Source organism: Buteo buteo, chromosome 1, assembly GCF_964188355.1.
Source record: "Buteo buteo chromosome 1, bButBut1.hap1.1, whole genome shotgun sequence".
NCBI classification, from domain to species: Eukaryota; Metazoa; Chordata; class Aves; order Accipitriformes; family Accipitridae; genus Buteo; species Buteo buteo.
The window spans coordinates 6891390-6908940 of record NC_134171.1 but is presented as its reverse complement, the minus strand read 5'-3'; the positions used below and the strand labels follow the sequence as shown (position 1 = coordinate 6908940).

Genomic DNA, 17551 nt, shown 5'->3' with positions numbered 1-17551 from the left:
GGTGGTGTCAGCATCCCACAGCGCCAGGTCCAACAGCTCACGTTCGCCTTTAAAACAAAACAGCCCCAGCTCAAGGCGCCCACACCGAATTTCTAGGAACCCCAAAAAACCTCCACTGTGTCCTTAGTAATCACTGCGGCCTCTCCACCCACATCGGTCTGAGGATGAAATCAGGGAAAAATCTATTATTGGGCTTCTTATTTCTCCCCAAGGTAGAAAAAATCCCAAATAGCCTGTAGAAATGGACTGCAATTGTATCCCCGCAGAAGCATCGGCGGTCACTGGTTAAGTCCCCACCGGTGGGAATCCTCCACAGGCGAACACGCTGGTGGGCGTAATTTCTGTTCCCCACCACGTAAGCCCACGCACCATTTGGAGTCACAGAGTGGTTAGCATCAGGCCACGGAGACCAGGCTGTCCCCAGCCCTGTAGGAACTAGTACAAGAACCACCCTCTCCTCTGCTTTATTTCTTCCTGAGAAAGTCACCCAGCTCCATGCCTGCCTCGTGCAGGGTGTCTTCTGCCTGTGTGTCACCCTGCCCAGAGCCACCACCTAGGCCTCTTGCAGCTGTAGACCCTTATGATGGCAGAGGACCACAGGAAGAAGAAAAAAAAAAGATCCACATTATATAGCCGCTTTGTTCTAACATAAAAACTTTCCCCTGCTCCATATTCTACTGCGCAATCAGTTTTGAATTTGTCTGCAGCTTCTGGTGGCTTTCAGGATGACATTGGAAACATTCAGGAGAGTAAGCTTCTGGCACATAAAACTCTTTTGCCTCACCAAGATGAATCCTTTTGCTTATGGAGCTTGTCCCCATCCAGACATCCAGCTTACTCAAGCAAAGAAACTCTCCAGGTATAGTTTCTCCTGCTCCTGATTGAGAAGAACATCTTCATCTTCTCCATCCGCTGCTCTGAATCATCAGGTGTAAATGAGCAGTAATGTTACCCACAACGAAGAGTCTGGAGGAAACAGACTGGAGAGATGCTCTGCTTCCAGAAGACAGCAAGTGCAAGAGCAACGGGTGGTGTGAGAGGAGTGAGACCGCTATCTAGTAACCCTTGGAGGAAAGGGTCAGGACCAGTTTACTGTCAGCTTGATGCTATCAAGCAAAAGAGAGAAGCACAGGGAGATCTGAATCCCTCCTTCAAAACCTCCTTCCTCTAGCATCACCTAACCTGACCCTTGCTGTATTAAAAATATAAACATTTTTGCTCAATACTTGAATACTAAGGTTCCATCCATCTCTGGACACTGTGATGGGTGCCAGAACCATGTCCTGTGCATGTGTCTCTCCTTTTTAACGAGCACCCGGAGTATCTCAGTGCATCTGATGTTGACAAGATGGGCTTTAACTTTGGAGAGCTCTTGGGTGCCAGAATGACAGCGCTGAAGAATGAGATCCGCTGCTGCTGGAACGGATGCTTGTTTAACACTGGCTCGGGAGAGGAAAATGCCACTTACTGAGCCTCCAATACTTGTTTCTCAACAACCCAAAGCTCTTGGAGGTCTCCCATCTAAATGCTAACCAGGCCTGTTGCTGCGTGGCTTTTGAGACCTCACAAGAACAGGCGCAGTATAAGGAGGATGCTGCCCGATTCGGGGCAAACGGGGAGACAGTCAATTTATAGAAAGAGCCTCCTGGATTTTTAATAGGCTAATACTGAATGTTTTCTTTGAGCTCTCCTGCTTCAAGTTTCACTGATCAGTGGGTCAGTGCATAAAACATGCAGGTTTTGTTTGTGTGCATTGGTGTCTGAGCCAGGGGGTCTGTGACCAGCAGGGAAAAGAAAGAGAGGAGGAGGTGGAAAAAAGATATTATTACCTTTATGCACATTTTAGGGTGGTATTTTTCTCCTGGCATCACCTCCCAAGGTCTCCATCTGCAATCTGCTCTCAGCGTACTTGTTCAGGCAAAAATCCATGGTCAGAATATGGGGTTTCATCTGTGTTCCCCCCCCGCCCCACGCTGAAACACTCACTCACAATAAATTATGCCAAAAAGAAATCCCCCCCTAAGCATTTTGCAAGAATTAGCATCCTGCGGGGACCTCTTTCACCCACCCCCGTCCTACCAAAGACCCACACGGAGCTCAGGTTTTATGGGCTGGAGCCACAGGCACTATCATCAGCTGGGGAAACAGGAGACCGAGCCTTGATCCTGCCAGCTTCTGAGCAGCCTGGCCTCATCCAGCAAAGCAGTTAAGTATGCAGCTTATGCTACAGCTTAACTGGCTCGAGATCCCTGGCTAAAGGGCCTCGGAGAAGAGCAAAAGAGCAAAATAAGGCTTGGCGTGCGTTCTGCATCCGTCCGTCCGTCTGTCTGTCAGTGCCCTCTGCCGGGGAGCGCGCCGGCTCCGGGACCCCGCGTGTCCGGCGTGGTCACACAGGCCCTGGACACGAGTGGCGTGAGCGTCAGACGGCGATGCTGAGGATGGAGGGGGAAGGATGCGAACCTGCACCTGCTTTCAGGGAAACTTCAGCTCCCTCCCGCAGCACGCCGAGAAGGTGAAACCCAAACCGGAGCAGTGAGCGATGCCGCAATACTGATGCGCCCACGCACGACAGCCCCCCTAGCTGACACAGGCACCTATGACATCCATAAATTACAAACACACCGACCAGTGTAAAATGAATATTAACTTGCCTTGAACCACTGTATAAGCTTACTAAAATAGCGTAGCTAGGCAAGAGCATGCAAGTGCTTTCTTACACTGATGGCACAGCCAGACACAATTTTGCATGGGTATGTCAGCACCGTGATCACCAAAAAAGGCAGACAGAGATGGTGTAGGTGCACTTTGGAGGCTGAGATAAACACAAGGGACTGCAAAAAGGCAGAGCATCCCCCCAGCACACAAGGAGGATGGCTGGCAAGACAAAGAAAACAAGGTAAGCCGTATCAGGAGCAGAAGAACACACCAGCACCCTCCCCCTTTTGGGGACTGGGTAGTAGCATAGAACATCAGGCATAAATGAGGGAAAATGGAGAAAAAAGAAAACAAGCAGTTTGGTTCTGACTTGCTCTCTCGAGCCTGGTCACCTTGACCAGGGTGACCAGGAGCCAGTGAGACTACAGCCACCAGCGCTCACTGCACAGCATTCGTCGGTTGTGTGGTTTTGCAGCTAATATATATAGGAGTGCTGGAGACTGAGTCTTACATACACAGTGACGCTGATTAACACCGTGAAAGAACTATCCGTCAGCAAGAAGCCTGTTGTGAATTTAGCAAACTTTAGTTCCACAGTTCAAAACTGGCCCGATGTGCCAGTCTTCTAAATACTCCAATCGCAGCCATCTCTAATTCTGCCACGGATGGATAGATGTGCGGATGGATGGATGGACGGACAGATTCATATGGAACACAGGGCTCTGCTGAAGAAGGACTACAGGCTCAGTAGTGTTTCACTCCATGCCTGCTCGTTTAGGTACCAAACATCACCTCCCCTCTCCCCAGGGCAAAGCAACGAGGCAGAGGACATCAGCTGGGAGCTGTACTCTCCTCCACTGCCTGGGTTGTCTGCAGACCCCTCCTGTCCCCCTCCGTGGCTTTATTTGTACCGGAGACTGTGAGGAGCACAGCTAGTGACAGTGGCCATCAGGGGTAGTTGTCACTTACCTGCCTTGAGGGGCAGGGAACCGCGAGCCCTGCACAGGTGCCTTATTCTGCTCCTTGTTCAGGAGGGGTTTGGACCCTCACACACCCTCTTCTTAGTCCTGTAATACAGGTTAGGGGGAAGAGAACGAGAACTGCCTCCCGAATTACATGAGAAGACACCCCATGTAATCCCAGCATCCAGCCTGTGCTGGCTTCTCCTTTGCTCTCAGAGTTGGGACAAGCACGACATTTGTCAGGAGCACCTTCCTTACAATCCTTCAGGTATTCTACACACACTGCAAATGGATAGCCACAGCAAAAGAAATACAGATCAGAGCCATGCTTTCTGCAGGACACTGCGATGGGAAGGTACAAGACGACATCAAGGAGGCAGATATTTAGAAGTCTCTCGAACGTGAGCGTGTCCCCTAAACTCTAAGCGCTAAAGAACAGCTAAGGCCTGAAAGCACCATTCAGATCTGCCCCAAAACTTGTTAGCATAATCCCTTACAGGCCTGGACTAGTGTTGCGATCCATACAAATATCCAGCCTCGTTTTGAATTTTGCTAAGTGCCTGGATTCAGCAATACTCTGCAGCAACACGTTCCAGAAAATGATTGCACTTTCCATGAGAAAACTGTGTTCAGATGCCCTTTGAATGAGGTGTGTGACATAAAAAAAAATACAATACAATCACATAAAACAGTGGGAGATCCTTATTTTGGAGAGTGCAGCAATAGTTCGCTCATCTCGGAAAGGAAACCCTTGATGCTGAGGCCAGGTCCTCAGCCTGGATTTTTCCTGAGCTCTGCACTTCTCTAACCACATAGTCGAGGAAGCACTGTAATTGATAGAGAAGTGAAACCCACCACTTTTAGCTCTTCATCCCTGCCTTTCATCTGGAAGGAGGCTATTTCAGCGCTGAGCTCCAGGACCTAAAGGCCACAGAGTTGGGGCAGCAATCAATGGAAAGTCTATCTGAGGGTGTGAAGGAAAAGAAACACATTCAACACAGGGAAATCTGGCATCGGTAGAAGCAGCAAATGAGACAGAGAAAAAGGTTTCCTCTCTCTCAGGGGGAAAAGCACAAGAGCTATCCCAGCAAGTTTTATGGGCCACAGTCTTGCAGCCAAACCTGGAATCTCCTGGCTGCTGCGAAGGACTTTATGAGATTCCCCCAATACGCACACTGAAGTAGCCTGTTTCATACGCTCCACTTGTCCCTTTTGATTTATATCCTTCAAGTTTTGCCTGCTGGAAGAAAAACAGAGCCAACAGCAAGCCAGGTACTTCAAAGAGAGTGCGACTGTCAGCAGGACAGCCTTTCTGAAAGGGCTTCGGAGGAGCAGCAGCACAAGTTGTATAATCACAGCAGTGAGAGCATGAGAGAGCATCTGATCACTTCTGCTACATGGAGCAAACCCAACATGCAAGACACCAGGTGAGCATGGTCCTTCCATTCCCTTCCAGCCCAACCTAGTGATAAGGCTGGGTTGTGTTTCCTGACCCTAATATAATTCCCTGCTCATTGCTAGCAAGGAAACCATCAAATCCATTGGTTCCCTCCGGTGAGGATGAAACTCCAGCCTGCAAAGACTCCCTGTTGTAATTTCAAGCATCATCTTTTCAAGCAAAATGAAAAATGCCAGGGATCGTGCTTCTGCATCCCTAAACTCACTTGTAAAATCATACCTGCAAAAGCCAAAGTTAGAAGGTCTGTGAGCAGCAGGATTAAGCAAGCTTGGATTCCCACCAAGTATTGCAGCCAGAGCTGGCTGGCTGAAACAGCATGGGAAGTGACCTACCTTTTTCCTCCCCTACTCAGGCACAGAATTTTACATTGTTTATGGACTTGTAATACCTTTAACAACTCTCCCCATATGTAAAGTTTATTTAAAATCAGCCATGAGCTACTTGGGGGACCAACAGGCAGAGGTCACACTGAGTAATCTTTATTTCTTCAGTAAACCTAAAGAAAAAAAAAAAAAATACTTGTCATTCAATGTACCAACAGCTTTTTCAAGAACAAAATGAAAGCCAGACACAGGCTACAGCAGAGGCAACACGTTGAGTGGCAGCCACATCCCCTCTTACCTGCCCTGCCTGTTTGCTGCAGGCACATCAGTAAAAACCAAACTGCTCTCCTATTGAAATTGGGCCACAACCTAAAGGGCTCACAGAGATCACGCAAAGGCAAAATTTGACCTGCTCAAAGAGCCATCAGTCTAAAACTTCCCCTAGTGCTCTCCAAAGGCAGTTGGAGGTATTCCATGGTTCTCCTACGGGAACCTACTGCCGGACCTGCAGATCTTCCTGGAGCGACGTCTGTACACGTAGGCTGGATGAGGGGCCTCAACCCCCCGTTGCCTCCTTGTTTCTGTCTGAGAACACACCTGCAGGTCCTCTCTCTTTCTGGGGAGCTGGTAACACAAGGGATGACTGCAGGGCTTTGGGTGATACCGCAGGCTTTGGGTTTCAGCTGCTGTTAGCAGGGAGAACCACGTGCCACGGGCAGCACGTTACACCTCCTGTGATGTTCCTATTCCTTTCTTTCACGCAGCCCTTTGATGAGATGATGAATTAAGCATCGTTTAGTTCTTGCCTAACAGCTAGTGCAGATGGGAAGAAAAGTCAGAGCCAGAATAAAACCGCTCCAGGTGTATTCGTTCACTCCTTGCATTTTGCAGCAGTGTTCCTAGCAGCACTGGTTAAGAAATGATATGTTTTTGGCTTACACTTTTCATGGCAGCTTTACACTGGGAAACGTCTCTGTCAGAGGATCGAAAGCTGCACAAGAATGTATTTTATTTGGAGCTCTGCATGTTGATGATTGCCAGCTGCTGGGTCAAACATCAGGATCTCTTCACAGGTACATCAGGAAGTTGTTGTACTACCAGGTGTGATCATTTTACAGCAACTCTGTTTTTTGTGGACTGCAGAGAGAAATGATAGCAAAGCTCTGATCTGGGAAGAGCTGTTTGGAAGGAGAGCGGTGGGATTCTCCCTGCCTGGCCCACATATGCTCAGGAATCAGCTTAGGGTTAAAAAGGGGGAGACCTCCAAGCAATGTCAGCAGGAGCAAGGGCCCCAAAAGATGTCATTGCATCGCCGTAACCCACCACAGCCATCACCAGCAGCAAGCAAACCAGTGCAGAATGGGAGAGGAGACTTAATCGTCACATGTGCTAGATCAGGGACAGGCTACGTTCCCTAATAAGAGTCACAACAGGCTTATGAGATCAGCTAAGGGCAAGCGTTTATGCCAAGAACAAATAATACGGGGTCGTGCTTGCAAGTGTGTCCCAAAACAAGAACAGGGGTGGTATGCATACAATCCCTTTACGGTCAAGGACTGTGCTGAGGGTCAGAGATAAGCAGAACTTGGGAAAAATGCTTGAGTTTTTCAGGCCAGTTGTTTAACCATTTACGTTTTTATTCTCTCTCTCTTCACTGACACAGCGATTAGAAAACTTAGAGCAAAGAAAAAGCAGAGGTCCTTCAAACACAAGGAAGAGATCCTCTAGGGACATCAGACGTGGCAGAAGGGGCTGCAGTTGATATTGATGGATGAACTCACACTCTGCTGTGGGATCAACCAACACAGCTCCCAGCTATGCAAGTTCTTTGCGCCTGCAAAGAACCCACCCCTCACCTCGCCTTGGTGGCTTCACGTGCAATGATGTATATGTTGTAGACGGACCACAACACATCTCCCCCGTGTCACCCCACCTCATCTGTGCTGCAGGTTTCACATAGTAGCTCCTCCAGTTGCCACCACGGCTGCAGGTGCGAGGAGCAGCTGAAGCAAAATGCCAGCTGAGAGTGCAATGAGCCATGGAGCAAATCCTCCCTGGACAGGCTGCAGGCAGGATTTAGCAGGGAAGTGTTTTACAGTGTCAGGGTCCATTGCATCCCTCAGCTCCAGCTGGCTTCTCCAGGTTTCACACATTATTTTCACAGGAGGACAGGGAAACTAAAGGGAAGTGCAGAGAGCGGGATTCCTGCAGTTTTTGAGCCTCCCCTTTATTTCTGCACAGCGTGGAACTTCTTTTGTCCCCAGATCTCCTCTCCTAAGCTGACGCTCCCAATCACCACTCAAGAAGAGAGGCAAGTTCAGCCCTGGCTCTCAAACGTACCTGAAGATGCACCTCCAACTAAACAACAACCTCTGCAAGCTGATAAGGTGCTTTTCCCAGGATTGTAAATTGTAAATCACTCCAAGAGATGCTCTAATTTTGGTCATAGTGGGGTTCAACACGCAACTCCTTCTGAATCAAGGACTTGCAGTTCCCTCCCCTCTGCCCCCAGCATCAACTTTAGCTACAGGGGAGAGTCTGTCCCCAGTTTTACGGCTGGGCTTTGCTTTTTCACATGTCCTATAAGGAGAGCTAAAAATGCTTCGAGAGGAAGGGCGAGTAACAGCAACCCCAGCATCAGTGTCTAATATCATGCATTGAGCCGAAAGGGCAGAAAGAGAGAGGCTGGAAAGAACACTCCCTTCCTCCCTCTGGGGCAGCTAAATCCATCCCCTGCCCACGGTGGGATCAGCTGCAGCTGAAACAGTCCTGGCTGGAGCTCATCCAACACAGCCTTCAAACTTTCCAGTGCTGGAAGACCTCCCGGCACAATCCATGCCAATGCTTCTCTAATCTCATGTTTGAAAAATCTTCTTGCTGAACCTAAACCTCCCAGGATGCTATTTGTGTCCGTTACATCTTGTCCTTTCCCCGGGATGACGCAGAGGGAAGAGGGAATCACTCTCTGTCACTGACCCTTTGCATTGTCTTCTCTGGACTAGTTGGTCTGTTTGCTCATGTATCCTGGCCAGCCATGTTTTCAGAGTTCTTGGGATTTTTGTTGCCCTCCAAGTCTCTCTGGTGGCGTAGAGGACTGAGCCAGGCTGGACAGACCCCCCATGGATCAATCCAACTCCCTGGGAAATGCAGCAATCCACAATGTATGTAGCAATGCTCCCTCTAGAGCTGGAGGTTGTTCCTTTCCACAAAACTATACAACATTCTAGAGTATATGCACATGTTGTTCAGGCTGGAACAAGTCCTGCTTTTCCTCCAACACACCGTTTTCCTTAAATTTGTGCTCCACATTTCTGAAAGCAAAGAGCTAGGACTGAAAATAATAGGAATGTTTTCTCACCCAGAGCACAGGCAGCTCCTGTCTGTACCTTCACATGCCTGAAAAGACCATCTTGGAGTCTCCCTGTGCTACCAAATACAGAAAGGTTTGGGTGAATTCAGCAGGCAAACACCCAGTACCTTCACCTTGGTGCTAATGAATCCCTAACAAGCAAGAAGGTACCCCCCAAAAAGTCACGTAACCCCGTGGTTTCTCCATGGCACTTTCCCTCCTACAGCACTACACCTGCATGGAGCTACCATGTGTTGGAGTATTTTACTGCTCTGTAAAGTCAGCTCCTTACAGACTTGATCCAAAGCCTGCTGAAGTCAATGAGCCTCTGCTTCGGATGAGGTCCTAAGTGACCTCTGTGGCAGCTTCACAGCAGCGAACTAGGAAGCACTATTGATTTCAAGTCTTCTCTTGAACGGCACCCACTGTGAGTACCCAACGCAGGAGACGCATCTGTAACAGATCAAGACTGACTCATCGCAACAAACTCACAGGCTCAGACTGTTCCCAGGGCTTATTCCTGATCTCCTCCTCATTTGCCTGTAGCATCAGCAACCTGCTGAAACCGTCTCACACACAGATGCATCAGCAGCAAGATGAGCTGCAACATTACCACGTCAAATGAGCTCTAGCTCATCAATTACCTGCTCCAAAGTGAGGAACAAACTTGAGCACGATTCCTGGTGTCTTGGGTTAAAGCCAGGGCTGCCGAGGATTTTACAAGCATCACTGTTGTCCTGTCCGTTATGGCTCCCCAGACTTTCCCATGCAGATAAATCTCAGCTTTTCTCAGATCCAGAAGATTCCTGCTGCCTCCAAACCTCTGGGAATCATGAGCAACGGCCTGTATGCTCATGAAGGCTGGAGCAGGAGGCATCACTAATCCTGCACATGCGCTCCCATATCCAGAGACGTGAAGATGCATCGTAAAACCTCTGTCTCAAGTGCCTTCTTCCACTTTTTCATGCTGGAAGGGAATAAAATACAAGAGAAATTCCTTCAAATGACACCAAACCCCAGTGCTCTATGAATTCTAGGAGGACAGATCTTCCGAGCAGCATACAGCTGTAGCAGGGCTTCAGGTTGGCAGCCAAAGGGCTGAGATCCCTTTTGAGGTCATTTCTGCAGGGCTCGTGGGTGCAACCACTGAGCCAAGGGCCAAGTACACTGCGTACAAAGACGAGCTCATTCCTGAGCCCACAGAAGGGGAAGGGCCCCATTCTGGGCTGCACCTGGGGCATCTGCCTCACAGAAAGCCCCTGCAAGGTGGTATGGAGGCAGCTCAGCACCGCAGCATCTCTGCTGTTCCGTGACTCAGTGCCTCATGCCACAGGTCCCAGAGCAGGGGAGAGGCATGTGCTTACAGAAGGAAGCAAGCAGACTCCTCCATGTGTGGGGAAGGACCACCAGATCTGGCCGATCAAGACCACGAGGTGGTTCTTCAGAAGCTGCACAAAGCAGGCTCAGGGCAGGAGGTGGCAGAGACCTTGACTGTTGTCTCCAAAATACTATGTCGGATGCTCAGAGATTCAGGGTTTCTGGTAAAGGCGTTGGTATTTTTTGGACTGGTCTGAAGAGGTCTGATGAGCTCCTGCCTTGGCAGACAAGTTCCGTGCTTCTGTCTTCACCAACCTCAAACACAAAGCAAGTTTTTCCTTCTGCACTGCTGGTGCACGGAGCAGCAGTGTCACAACCTTCCCTGTCCGTGCAACCTGCAAACACATCCCAACCTGCCCCTTTTGGCCCCCAGGATCCTGGACTGGGCTGAGGGAGTAGGAGAAACTCCCTTTGCACAAATGCTCTAAAACACTAAAGCAGGGGGTGTGTGGGGAGAATAAAAAATCCAAACATCCTAAATCACTAAGTGGTCTCTCCCACCCATTTTCCATGCAACCACTAGAGGAAGACAAATAAATAGAGACAAACCTAAATACCTCTATGCAGAGCGTGAAGACTCACAATTATTTTTCTCCAGGTGCGGGCAGTAGATCCAGGACTGGTGCTGTATTCTGGCAACCCGAGTGCCACCAGCACTAAAGGCAAGTGTGATGCTCTGCTCAGAGGACACACACTTGTGTCTGTGGGGGCACAGAGTGGGGACACAGTGACTAGGAATGGGGACATCAGCTCTCCTCCCTCTAGCCCATGTAGCATGTCCCACCTCTTCAGACGGCTTTGCTACAGCCGTGCCCTGGGTCCGCACCTCGCTTGTTCTGAGAACATGCTCCACACCAACAGCCACCACCCACAGAAACATTTCTGTAGAGAAACAGGCTCACCACCAGATGAGTGACACAAACACGCTACAAGACAGGGAGAAAGCCCCGTTATCCCATCCCTTGGTTGTCACTTTACATCCCTTCTATCTAAGAGCTCAACGACCCATCTTGCACCTACCCTGTGCTCCCAGCTCTTCTTTGGATGCCCGATTTAGGCCGGTTTGTCCCAGGCGAGGGACACACAGGTGCAGAGTTGGACACCCAGGTCCTTTAGCAGCTCTCAGACACCCCCACCCTGGGGTCCAGCTCTCAGACCATTGATGGAGACTCTGAAGAAAGGGAATTTAGAAATATTATTATTAGATACAGGTTTTGCTACATTCACACCTACACAGGTGAAAGAAACTGAATTTACAATCCAAGAAAATATTATCTGATTAAAAAACCACTTGGCTCCTCTTGGAGAGTGCCAGGCCTGGTTGTAGGTTGGTATTTGCCACCTTGGGTTGCATCCTTTGCTGCACTGTGGTTGGGCCAACAGCTGACTGTAATACTCTGCCATGGGATAAAATCTCTTTTCTTGAGCTTCGCTTGTGTGTCGAGCAAGAAAAACAGCTCATTCCCATGGCCTTCACTTCAGGCTTACCTTCCAGCACCCAGCCCACACGCGTTGCATTAACAGTTAAGGATTTTTCTTGGTTTGATCCTTCGAAACGGTGCATCGCAGCTGGAGAACCTCGGCTACAGCCTGTGCACATCCCAGCTAAGCAGCACGATTCATGCCAAAGCACTAGATGGGGCTACGCACCCGCTTCTCATCCCCAGTCCTCCTGCAAATGTTAAATGCTTCTCTGAGGCTCAGCTTGCAAGAAAAGCGCAGGCTGCAGTTACTGACACAGGGAGCCCTCCTTGGCACTGATTTCATGGACTACTTCACCACATTTACTTTTATATCACGGCGTAAAATTCAGCATCTCTTATCTATGAACCTCCAGGTTGGCTGTCGGGCATGAGGACATCTCTTTTGGTACCCGGGTACTTAAAATCATTGAAATTTCCAATACAGCCTGAGTGTAAGCTGTTATAAGCAATGGCTGGGACTGTCCCTTTGCATCAGGAGGTTCCAGCCCAAGACACCCAAAAGCGTCTCCCCAAGCTGCAGAGTTACAAACTGACATTCGTCCATCCACTTTTGAGCAGCCAGACCCAGGCACAACTCAGCACAAATTGCTGGCTGGTGACATGAGAAACAGCCCACGTGGGGGGAAAAGTAGGCTTAGGAATCAAGCCCAACAAAACCAGACAAGAGAAGCTGTGACAGGCATCAGACCCTCGTGACCAAGCAGAGGAAAACCCCTTGGGGTTTTGAGCTAAGCCATGATTTGTCCCGATTAAGTGCCTCTATGAACGGGAAAGGACTTGCTTAAGAATAACTCTAAACCTCTCCACCCAGCCACAAAACTGAAAATGCGTCCAGTAATCTCAATACTTGACTGCTAGAACAAACCAAACCATCTTTCTTTTTGAAGATTTTTTGCATAAAAAAAGGCATGATATGACCAACTACAATAACCTGCAAACTTCTTTCCCCCAACAGAGCAGCACAGAGGGGTCATAAAACTGCCCTGGACCCAGATCCTGATCTTTTCCTGCAGGTACAGCAATGCCAGACCCTGAAAAATCACACCAGCTGCTTCTCATGAGCATCTGCTCTCCTCAGCAGAAACAAGAAGTTGGCCAAAAATTTTTACTGAGATATTTTGTGGATATTTATGTTACAGCAGCATGAAAGGCCCAGGCACATGGTGCTATAGAGGGTTGATCCTGGCAGCTGCTGTCCTGCTGCAGAGGCATTCCTAGGGCTGCATTCAGATGTTCAAATGAGACACATGTATTTTCCTGCCTTCTCCAGCCCACCACCGCCCAAGGTCCTGGTTTCATTCCCCTCCAGGCCTGCTTGTCCCAAACCTCCTCCCCACCGTATCCCTTGTTTCCCCAAGTCCTTTTCTCAGGTTTCTCTGCTGCAGCCTCTTAAACCCACAGCAAATACCTTTGCATCCCTTGGGCACAAATCATTTCCACCTGAACTTCTCCAGCTGGTCAGCCTCAAGAAGAGGCCAGAGAAACACTGCAGCCCAGTGCGGTGCACAGGAGTATGCAAGGTGGCAGAGAAAGGCATAAAACATTAAAAAAACCCAAAACATATTGACTGCCCGAAATAAAGGAGGCAGAACCAAAAGAGATGCAAGAGAAAAAGAGAGGAGCAACAATCCAGCTCTTGCAGAGGAAAAACTCCTTCGCAGCTTCTCTATTAGCTCCACCATGTCCTCACATCCTCTCATCCTGAACTCAGCCTGAGGTGGTGGGGAAACAATTACAGCTTGCGTAAAATGTCTTTTAAGCTGAGATCTTGCAAGGAACCTTGTTTCTGCTTCCCTCTCAGGACTGGCTTACATACTAGAGACCCAACCTGGGGCTCAAGCTTTCCTTGAGCTACAGAATAATTATTTTAGCTACAGCAGGAAAGCAAAGACCACCGAGAAGGAAGCTTGCAATGCTTAGCACTGCAGCATCTGCTTGTATTTCTAGTTTTCCTTTGTCAGAAAGATAGGGGGGGGAGGCAAAGTTTGTTTTTCTGCGACTTGCCCATCATGTTCCTGTTGATCCTTGGTAGCCCCTTCCAGTGAGCAGCTCCAGCACCCGAACGCTGCTGACACTGTCCCGTGCAACTGGAAGCACCTCCTTGCAAAGGCCAGGGCTTCTCGCTGCCCACGAGGAGGGAGCAGGAGTGGCTGCACTGAACAAGAAGGCTTTGTTCTCCTCAAAGGCCTATGTAGGAGCTTGGAAACAAGTTGGTTTTGGCCCAAGCACAAGAGAGGCAGGCTGTGAAAACGAATGACCAGGCAGATGACCCCAAAGGGAGGTAAACCACCTACGTTCGGCTCTGCTCAACCCTCCAAGCGTGAGCAGCCCTAATTCCAGTTCACAGGCTGGAAAATGCAAGTGTTAACAGGTATGATAATTTCAATCAAGATTCAATTACAGCTTTTTTTTTTTTTTAAACCATGAAGAGGTGATGGACAAGTGCTTGAGCAAGAAGAAAAGGGTAAATCAGCTGGAACAGGCAGGTAGCTGAAGAGATTAACAAAATCTGTGGGCCCTGCCTCTCCCTTCCCCTGCCTGAAAATCTGGTAATTCCTGGCCTCACATATCAATATAAACCACATAAGTCATCACAGCACAGTTGATTTAGCACCTGCCTCCTGCCTTGACCATCAGAGCTGCCACTGACAGTGTCATGACCTTGTGAGAATCAGTCACAGGTGATAAAGTCTGAACACCAGCTTGTGAGGAACACATACCAGGTGTGTCCCCCAAAGATCCCTTGCTATGCTTCAAGGAAAGCATCTTATTATATTCTTTTTAATTAAAAGAATCTTGTTGCTTTTAGCACACAGGTGCATGAAACTTTGTAGAGAGGAGCAAGGAATAAAGGTAGAGTTTGAGTAGGGGGATTCCCTCACAGCAGTGTGCAGGTCCATCACCAGCAAAAGACAGCCCTATGAGCCACTGCGGCTCCTTCCCAGGAATGGTGGGGAGGATTACATATGTATAAAATGAGGGAAGTTTTGGTCAAACAGTACGAGCGCTCACCTTGCAACACACCACACTGCTTCTTCAGCTGGGGACATGGTGAAACACAGACATTCAATATGTAAGTCTGATCCACACCACCGATGGGCACGTGGGTGGGTGCTTCAGTCCCTGCTCACAGGGCTGTTTTAGGGAAAATAAAGAAAATAGCCACAGAGGCAAAGAATGCAGCAGACTCTGCTTGTAGCAGAAAGTGCCTCTGAAAGGTGATCAGACATACAGGAAGTTTTAGGTATGGTGTGACCAAGCCCCTCGGGAACTCCATGAGTGGGTCACCTACCTTCCAACACCTCATAAGACATGGGGTAAGGCTGATGCCGAACTGCTCAAACGTCTTGCAATGACCCATATTTGTCTACAGACATAACTCCTAGAGCTTCAGGAACTTTAAGGTCAAGACTGCAAGAAGGTAAATGTTTCCAGAGTTAGGTGGCTGCAGGACAAAGGGGTTGCATTTCACAACAGGGCTCAGCTGCCCCTCTTCACCAACCCCCCCCCCCCCTTCAATTCATATTTGGATCTGGTCATATGTCACTTCAGGCAGTGGTTTCTTCAACAGTGCCTAGCTTTTCATCAGCAGCATTTCTAAATCTCATATTCTCCAGTATTGCTGGAGTTGGCAAGTATCTCAACCCCAACAGGCAGGATTTTGCTGGGCTTTTTGTTTTTAAAATACAGGCAATGTTGTTCTTTCCTGGGAAACAAAGAGCCTTCATTTTAGATGACGGCAACAAAGATTAGTTTGTCAGCATGTACATCTTGGATTTATTTAATAGTAAAAGAGCTAAGTGGAATACCATCACCTTAGGTACGTTTGAAATTAGGAAAGGCAGGAGCTTTTCCAGACAACAGAAGTTTCAGAGAGCAAGATCCAGGTGCTGGCAAAATCAAGTATTTGTATAAAACCTTGCTGCTGGCAGGCTGGAGGAAGGAAGTCACAGCATCCCATCTGTGCGAGTCTTAAGAGGTGTATGAGCTCTTCCTTCATCTGCCTTTGGCAACAGGCAAAGAGATCACACTCACGCTACGCAGCTGCTTCCTCTGATCCCCTCCCATCTCCTGCTGGAGTTCCAACTGCAGCATGAGAGCCAAAGCTATCAGCACACATCCATCCACTGAAGAGGCTGTTCAGTTTCTTATCAGCATCTGTGCTGGGTTTGGCCAGGATAGAGTCCATTGTCCTCCTAGTAGCCTCCTAGTAGTGTTAGGTTTTGGATTTAGGATGAGAACAATGTTAGCAACAACTAAAAACAGCAGTGTGTTGTCAAGCAGTGCTTATCTTAAGTTAAGGATTTTTCAGTTTCCCATGCTCTGCCAGCACGCAGGTGCACAAGAGGTTGGGAGGGGACACAGCCAGGACAGTTGACCCCAACTGACCAAAGGGATATTCCACACCATTTGGCATCACACTCAGCAAAAAAAGCTGGGGGAAGAAGGAGGAAGGGGGGACATTCAGAGTGATGGCGTTTGTCTTCCCAAGTCACCATTACTTAGCGTGATGGAGCCCTGCTTTCCTGGCAATGGCTCAACACCTGCCTGCCACAGAAGTGGGGAATGAACTCCTTGTCGTTGCTTTGCTTGCGTGCACAGCTTTTGCTTTACTTATTAAACTGTCTTTATCTCAACCCACCAGTTTTCTCCCTTTTACCCTTCTGATTCTCTCCCCTATCCCACAGGGCCGGGGCAGGGAAGCGAGCAAGTGGCTGCGAGGTATTTAGCTGCTGGCTGGGGTTAAACCATGACACCATCTCAACAGCTGACCCTAGGAGCTCAACATCCATTTCCGATGTCAACTGGTCACAGACCGCAACCACCATTTCAGCACTTTCCCACTCTGCACCCAAGTGGGTCTACATGTCTCCTTGTGCAACTCTGGCACGTGTTTGTGGTAGTATAACAAACAAATCGTAACCTTACCCGTGGTACTTCTCCAAGGCGCCATCAGTTTGTCTCCAGCTGAAGATAAACCAGCTGGGTGCAGGACTCCTATAAACACTTGAAAAATGGCACCATAAATTCCCACTTGACAGTTCAAAGTCTCCGTTTGTTTTAACAAATCGGATCTAGCCAAAATAAGTATGCTGTTCATCTTTTGCTACTCCCTAAGCAGCCAGACAAATCTGAACATATTCAAAGAAAAAACAAACAACTTCACAAATTATCTACATCTTCAAACCAGTTTCAGAATTGTTTAGTCCTAACAGAATTTTTACTTATCTCACCTGAAAGACTAAAGCATAACAGATAATGCAATTACTTAACAACCACCCTTAAATACAAGGGAGGACAACGTTGAACCTATGTTCCCTGCACAGGAGCCACGGAAAAAACAATCCAGCATCAGAACACGTCAGACACATACATAACTGATAGCTCCTACGCAGAGAGGAGAGTTACAAAGTGAAATTCTAATGCGGAACACAACAGCTTTATCACAGCTCCCAAATTCTTTGTTGACTTTTTAAACAAACACCATTAAGGAATATCTACAAGGGATGATGCAGATTCTTTACAAAGCATAAGATCTGGGACATAACAGACACACTCACAGCTTTTTGTTTTTATCTCACCTGCAGCAAGGCTGAAGCACACACCAGAAGCTGCAGTTTGTCTCCACCACTGAAGGACACACGCCCTTGAATTTAAGGCCAGTGCTATAACCCAGTCTGAAATATTCTCATCCACATGATCTTTAAAATCCTGGAAGCCTACAATATGGTCAGTGTTGAGAAGGATTCTCTCTTCCAGGCACCAAAGAGATATAACTCCACTGACAAGTATTAAAAAGGCATAAATGAAAGGAGAAAGCTATCATCAGCCACCAACTCCTCTCTTCTTGAGGGCCTGGGATTGTATGAAGACTTTCTATTGGACCAGTAAGACATGTAAAATCCTTAATAAAAGAGGCAAAACAAATTCCAAACTGTGAG

General features: G+C 48.3%; 1 long non-coding RNA gene across 2 annotated transcripts in view; it reads right to left on the bottom strand.

The window, feature by feature from the left end:
• LOC142043041 (uncharacterized) overlaps positions 1-11292 on the bottom strand; it is a 37686-nt gene extending 26394 nt beyond the window's left edge. Inside the window, exons 1-5 of one of the 2 annotated variants that reach the window (XR_012653930.1) lie at positions 11146-11292; positions 9393-9715; positions 4739-5572; positions 4473-4581; positions 3625-3899 (exon numbers count right to left, since the gene is read on the bottom strand). This is a non-coding gene — a long non-coding RNA (uncharacterized LOC142043041). Of the gene's footprint in view, positions 1-3624; positions 3900-4472; positions 4582-4738; positions 9716-11145 lie in introns of both variants that reach the window. The other variant, XR_012653934.1, reaches the window with a different exon arrangement.
• Positions 11293-17551: the final 6259 nt, after the last annotated feature.